We start from the raw sequence: 7,809 nt of genomic DNA, 5'->3' as shown, positions 1-7,809 counted from the left end.
TTCAGTGGCAGGAGACATCAGCAACAGGTCAGCACTGCAGATAAGGCAAGGGGAAGGAAGCATTAGGGGTGTGCGAAATGGGCTGTATTCAATTCGGATTCGGCCTGAATCAGGGACAGGGATTTGATTCATTGATTCAGATCACTGTCCCGATTCAATTCAGCCAAATCTGAATCTGAAGATTTAATGCTGATTTGGCCATAGACAGGGCTTTAAATGTTTTTTCTACATACCTCGAGGTACCAAGCCTGGCTTGTGAACTCTGTGATGGTGGGGTGGATAAAGCATCCCACAGAAGCGTGGGAGTGGCCCCCGCGTGCTCAGCAGATAACCTGGAAGTGGACTGGAAGCACTTCCGCTCCACTTCCAGGTCTGCCGCTGAGTGCATGGGGGACCCCCCTGCACCTCCCCTGGCTTAGCAATCAGCTGCGGGGGGACTTGCTGAGGGGGGGTCCCCCACACGCTCCCTGGTGGACCATAAGTGCTTTTAGTCCACTTCTGGGTCTGCTGCCGAGCATGCTGGGGACCCCCCTCTGCTCCCATGGGACACTCCATCCACCCCAGCTTATCAGCGTTCACAAGCTGCCTTGTACTTTGAGGTATGTAGAAGAAACATTTAAAGCTGTGTCTCTGTCCAAATCATTGAATCTTTCCGAATCGATACAGAGGGTTCTGATTTGATCTGGAGAGATTACAGGGTCTCCCGATTCGATTCAGATTCAGAGATTCAGCCGCCAAATTGGGCCAAATCTCCATCGAATCAAGTCAGCGACCAAAGCTTCACACAGCCCTAGGAAGCACTGGACTGACATCAGACTTAGCTCTGTTACAGTGATCCACCAGTCCTCAAAAACTATAGGTCCATGATCTAGATCATTTTCCCATGGAGTTCCCATTTTCTCACTTCCTTTTGCATTATTTAACACATTTCTATGCCCCTTGCTCCAAGGTTTTACTTTCCTGTTTTTCCCATTGCACCAAGCTACTCAAGTTGACAGTCAACTAGTTAGGTGGCATATTAGGAAAAGAAAGAAAAAGCAGCTTCCACCCAACATTTATGCAGAGTTCTGTCCCCCCTCCCCAACCCAAACCTTGAAGAGGTTTTTACTGTGTGGGTAAAAGCACAAAGCTATTTGGGTTCTTTTCTCTCACAGCTGAAGTAGTGGCATATACTCAAAAGTGGAATCATTACCATCATGTGAGAGGAAATTTTATTTTCATTACAGTATTTTCCAGATGGGGCAGGAGGAGGAACATAAGTTGAAAAGTGCTATGCAACTGAGATCAGAGATATTCAAAAATGAAATATTCAGGCAACAATAAATCAGAGAAAATATTTTTATGCTAAGTCATCTTTTCCTTTTCACGTCTTCTATTATTCCAATCCTCTCGAACTCACCTTACTCATGCCCATCTAGGGTTTTCAGTGTCTTCTCTGTGGGTACCTTAAGCTTTTTAAAGCTCTCCTCCGATTGGTCCAACAGATTATTTTGATAATAAATGACTATTTTCATTATTTTGCATTGACCTGGGGACATCTGCCTGCCTGTTGCCTTTGCCCTCCCTAAAAATCATGTTTTGAATTTTTTATTATTTTTATTCAAGTTATTGTTAACATTTGTAAATTCAAACACAGAAGATGTGTTCAAACTCAAGATCTAAACCCCTCTGAAAGGAAAGATACTGCAATTGTGGTATTCATAGAGTTAAAATGTTCTCTAATTCTGCCCAAATGATCTATTTGTTTTCAAGATAAGGTTCATTTAAAGAGAAAAAAAAGGATGGAGCACTACCCCCAAAACCTCTCCTACTTAGCCACTGTACTGCATTGAAGTGACACTGCAGCATTCACTCATCAAACTGATTACATCATACTCACTTTGTTTACCCCCCACCCCCCAGTGCTTAACCTGGGCACTGAAAAAGGCTATGCATTTAATGTAAATAATGCTCATTACCAAAGGGAACAGACCCTGCTAACTTTTACACACCTCATTAAGGTCTATTACATTGTTACAGCCCTTCTACCTCTAATAGCATTACTAAAATTAACAGGATGTAGTCAGTTCAAGCCTACTTTAGAAACCTTAAAATTGATCTCTCCCATAGTTTTACCAATATGCGCTTAAACAGAGTACAGTTAAGTTACAAAGCAGACAGTAGGGCTGAGAGTTTCTATGCACTTAAGCAGGTGATGCACCTGATATGCAGATAGTGGGAGTCTGATACAATGTTAATAACAGGAAACAAATTGGGACTGTCATTGCCTGATAAACTTACTTGATACGCATGTACTTTGAGTACGCTGCACAGTTTTACCAGCACAGAACACAGTCCCTTCCTCAAAAGTTTAAGTTCTAAACATGGAAGTAATGCATCACATTAGGAAGGAAGATCAACAAAGAGCTATTGTATTAAAGTCAACTTGCTTTTCAGAAGTGCAATTTTTTTTAGTTAAATAGTTTTAACAGCACAAGTCCAAGTGAACAGCCCTAGTTAAAAGTGATAATAAAGGAACCTTATACTAGTGTATCTTGTTTTCCTATGCCAGCACCTATACTGGTATAAAGCACTTTATATAAATAAAATTATGTCTTTACTAGGGGGCTGTATCACTTAACTGTACCTACGTAGTTAAACCAGTATATTTTTTTTATGCAGTGAACATTTAGGAATGTAAGTTCTTCAGAGCACAGACCAAGTCTTTTCATGTATGTCAACTGAAACTAGCACAACTAAACCATATCTGCCTTTGGGGGCTACCTAGATGTAAATAACGAACTTCTGCTTCATCAGTTAAATGATAATTCGTTCACCTTGACTAATCCTTAACATCTCTGCCAAACTGTGATGAACTGGCAGTCTAAATGTGGCTTTTATGATGAAGAAATCTCTTTTGTGTATTAAATAAATGCATCTATACTACCCGATTTACAAGAAAGCTACTATTTTTATAGAACTTTAAGATGAGGAGTCTTCCCATCTCTCAAGCACAACTGCAAGTTAAGGATATCAGTGTTTTACTGCTTCATAGGTGTGGCTGTGAGGTCAAATATTTTGAAGACTACAAGGCTCTCAGATAAAACTGTGATCATCAGTCAAACTGCTGGCATTCTTGAATACTCTTTAAGTGGGCATTCATAGAAGTATCTTCTCTATACTTATTTCACAAGTTGATTTCCTCTGTTGTTGCAAAAACATAATATGCCTTGAGGCTGCATGCCCATCTTTTTAAGCCTAGGGCTATAGAAGACAGAGGCCACAAACAGCATGCAGAGACCAGGGTAGGAATACCATTACCCTCACTCCGGAGAAGGCAAGAAGTTGTAACTCCTTGTCAGGACAGTGCCCTAATAAGTATGCCAAATAGAAACAGAACCATTCAGATATACCCCTGGTCATCAGGTTTCTTCTACTTGCTATCATAAGTTTGAGTCAAGCCCCAACAATACAAATTCCATACACCATCAGTTACTCTGAGAAGGTTGCATCTTCCAACTCCGATTAGAGTTCCTGCTCTAGTCACACTTATTTTTATTATTTTTACCTTCCAGTAAAGTTAATTACTATGTCATTTCTTCAGAAAAAAATAATTTTAAAACAAACTAATCCCTACAGAAATCAAGAGACAAACTATTTAAGCTTGTTTCTAAAAATACAGTACTAGACAACCTTTACTTCTAACAGATTGCAAATAAATAACAAATATAACCCTTTCTTGGCAGGATCTGACCTGCCATTTTAAGAACAAGTGCTTAATTTTCTGATATATTATAAAACTAACCCTCTGATTCCCTTTACCACCCATGTTCACTTTCTGTAGGGGTGAGATTCAGTGAACAACATTTTACAAACTAAGAGAGGGAGCCTAGTAAGCTTCAGTAGCTCCAGCTTCCGGACAGCAATTTTGCCTCACCAAAACTCCAGGCTTTCTGACAAAGCCCTTTCATTAAATTTACTTACCTCTTTACTTACAGGCCTTCCCCAGAAAGCCTCAACACTTTTTCCTGTTCTTTCAACAGTTCAGTATGTTGTAATATTATTCATCTATGTTTCTCCTAATAACTTAGTTCATGTAGCCCAGAGACTTTCCTCCAACACAGTGATTCAGCTCTCTGTAATTTGTAACTCAGGTGGGTCCAGTTTTGCTTCCCGTATTTCATATAGTGGTGTACCTGGAGGGGGGCGGCGGAGTGGCAAGCAGGGTACTGCCCCAGGCTCCAAAGCAAAAGGATGCCAACAGGTGCTGCCCACCCAGGGCAGTGTGTGGAACAGAGCTGCAACTGGCTCATTTGTGGGAGCCAGGGGATGGGGGAGGGTGGCTTCTGCCACTGTGTGCACTCCCAGGCAACCATGGGGGGGGGGGCATGTTACCCCCAGACCTGTGTGGGGAGAGGGCAGGCTGCCACTGCGGGCTTTGCCCCTGATGCCAAACTTCATTGCTACAGCACTGATTTCATACCTAAGATACCAGAAACAAAATCAGGCTGGTCACCACCTCCTACCCCCTCAACGCTCCCCGAAAAGAATTTTCTACTCTTTTAGGACAAACCCTAAAAGACAAAAAAAAAACAAAAAACCAGGCTCGCCATTCACCAGACTTTATGAACTAGCATATAGTAATGGTTCACAACAGTTTATCCTTTGAAAGCTGCAAGCTGGTACTATTAACTGGAAAACTACAACTCTGAAGAAAGAACAACCAGATGCAACGGTGAAGAAAGTTGTAACAGAAAAACTGCTGCAATTTCATTTATTATTTTCTCTTACATTTCAGTTTATATTACTGCTTTGATTTAATGGCCTCCTCTTCCATCATGTTGTAATTTTTTTATTTTTTTCTCTTACCATATTAACTAGTCATATCTTGAACTTGTCAACAATTCAACAGACTTTATATCTCCTGTGAACTTATTTAGTTTTGCACTCTGACATAACTTCAAAACTGGTAGCAACAGGTTATGAATCTTTCTGTAGCAAAAAAATCCTCTCAACCAAAGTAAGAGGATGCATTCTTCTATGGCAGGAAACAGGAGTGCATTCAAGGATGTGAAACAGCTCAAACTGAGTTTAATAAAAAAAACACAATGCTTAGGAACTATAGAAAGAAAAAGATTACATTTGGAAACAAAAGGGGATTCTTCTAAATCAAAGCTGAACCCCCACCAAAATTTATCTCCAGAACAACCACCTTTCCCCAGATTTAAAATGAATCAGGCAACTAGTAACCTGCACAAATTTGAAAGATGAAGTAGGGTACAGAAAAAGGAATTCTGATATCCCATCCTCAATCTTTCATGATGATTTGCAATGATAAGGGATCTAGAAATTATTCAACTAATGCTAAATATTAAAATACAGAGTGGGGCAAGGATGATGAGATAATATATCGCTTCCCCCATACATAAGGCTCTGTTAGGATAGGCTTAGTTCACTAGAAAATATGTTTTAACATAGAAGTTGAGTGAAGTTTCCTTACCACTGCCCTGCTACGCACAGCAGGAGCACTTCTAGCATAGTACAGGTGTACTAAATCAGACTGTTAACTTTGCACAAAGAAACAGAACCCCTTGTGAGATAGTTTTGCAGAGCTAAAAGCACAAAGTTTTAGAAAGCTAAGGGAAAATGTTCAAGCTACAACTTCAAACTACCATACAAAACCACAGGAAAGATACCAACTTTCACCAAACAGAGACCCTCTTCTATTTCAGAAGAAAACTCAGAGAACTGAAATTACCACTTTAATGGTTGAGAGATGAGTACTTTTTCTACATGCAGATACACCCCTCGAGAAACTGCAGGAAGGTGCTACAACTAAACACATTTTACCGTCATCTGAAGCATCAAGCATGGAATGGCAATGCAGATTAGCAGTCGTATCTCTATGAGCAAACTCATGAAATTGAGAAAGAGCCTCCTCTTACTGAGAGTCTAAACATTAAAATAGTCTTCCCTTGAATACATGTATATCTTTCCCAGTACAGACATGAAGAGAAAACTTTCGAGAGGGTTTTGCAAACCACTATTCAACCACAGATGCCACAAAAAGTCTGCATTATGTATGCACATGGGAATAATCATTTTTTCAGATAAATGTACTTACTATTTATTTGTACTGAAAAATAACTTTTATCAAGTATCACTAGAATACCTTTAAATACTAAATCTCACATTTGATACTTAAGCTACATATATACATATATGTTATTTTGAAATGGGGATGAAAAAGCAAGTCCTCTGTTTGTGTCAATTTTTAATACATGAAAAAAAAAAAGCTCTGTACCACTGACTCATTGGTTAACTAAACTAGTTTTACCATTTTATTCTGTTGAATTGCTGAAATGCCACAATCAACTCAGATCATACCAATTACTTTTTCTTACTCTCAGAAAGTCAAGGTCATGTCATTTATACAGAATAAGTGTAACAATAGTAAATGTGGACATGTAGACAAAAGGTAGTTTTAAGAAGAGAACTAACACAATCCAAATAGAACTACATTATGCAGAAGCCTTTGGATATCTGATGAGACTTTAATGTTGGAGCTAGTGTCATCCTATAAGTTAGTTACCTAGTGAATACAAAAACTAGTTAGTCATATCATGAAATAAACTAGACAAGTTAAAATCTGCTATAAACATCTGGGCATTAAAATTAACAAATTTCTTGCTCCTTAGCTAACAATTACATAATCCAAAAAAGTACACTGGTAGCAGATGAATAATATAAAGATACTTTAAAAAATGAGCTAAGACCAACTTTTCTTTTAAAGTCCCTAGAAATTTCATGAATATATTTGTTTAGAGAGATTATCACACACAAATACTGTAGTTTGCTCCTCGACCTTGAAAATCCAATTCAGCCCGAGAAATACAGCAAGGTCTTCCATTTCATTTGTTATTAGTCCATAGCATCTGCATTGCTGTAGCTTTTGATAGGAATGTCAACTGTGCAGACTTGCATCATGTCAAAGTACTTATAAAATACAAAGGTTGACGGTGGGGGGAAGCAATAATATCCATGTTAGATTATCACGTTTTGCATTAGCACTGTTGGAAGGAGGCAATTCCCAAAATATTGTTTTAAAAAATCTGCACAAGTTCGAGAAGCTTTGTAGGATTTTGCAGCTTTACTCACAAACTGCAACACAGCACAATCTTTTATTTTTGGAATTAAAATGCATAACAATTGACTGAATACAATTTGACTTACCCAAAGCATACAAATGTGTTTTAAATTGTTCTGTAGGGGGGAAAAAAACAAACCTAATAACTTCAGGGAAAAGCCAGTTTAGCTAGCTGAAGGGTTTCACTCCAGTTATTTTCAGTTCATCAGTTACATAACACCCAGAGCTGTCAGTGGGGCAGGATATTGAAGCTGCACTAGGTGGTTATATCACAGCAGGTGTGACATGATCAGATCACAGATCACAACTTTTAAAAGGCATGCGCCTGCAGATCCCATCAGGGTTGCACCCTGTTGCCCATCCCCAGCTTTGTCTCGCTGCACGCGCGGTGTCAACATGCGCCATGCAGGACACCTAGATCCTGCCGTGCAAACCCTTTCCCCCGCTATCTATCATCTTCCTCCTCCTTCCCACGAAGAGCTGAGAAATGGAGAGGCGCCCGCCGTGCCTGCCTCTCTCACCTATATCAGCCGCGAAATGCGGTGACATCACTGCCACCAGGTCGAAACGGACTCGTCCGGGTTGACGGGCAAGGCTGCGCGAGGCCGGCGGGGCCCAGCCTGGGCCGACACGCAGGCGGGTGCGTGGGGCCGGTCGCGGTGCACGCGCGCACGTCTGTCTAG

The sequence above is a fragment of the Gavialis gangeticus genome, unplaced genomic scaffold, assembly GCF_001723915.1.
Source record: "Gavialis gangeticus isolate Ggan-Ray unplaced genomic scaffold, GavGan_comp1, whole genome shotgun sequence".
NCBI lineage: Eukaryota > Metazoa > Chordata > Crocodylia > Gavialidae > Gavialis > Gavialis gangeticus.
Note: the sequence above shows the minus strand (reverse complement) of the source record.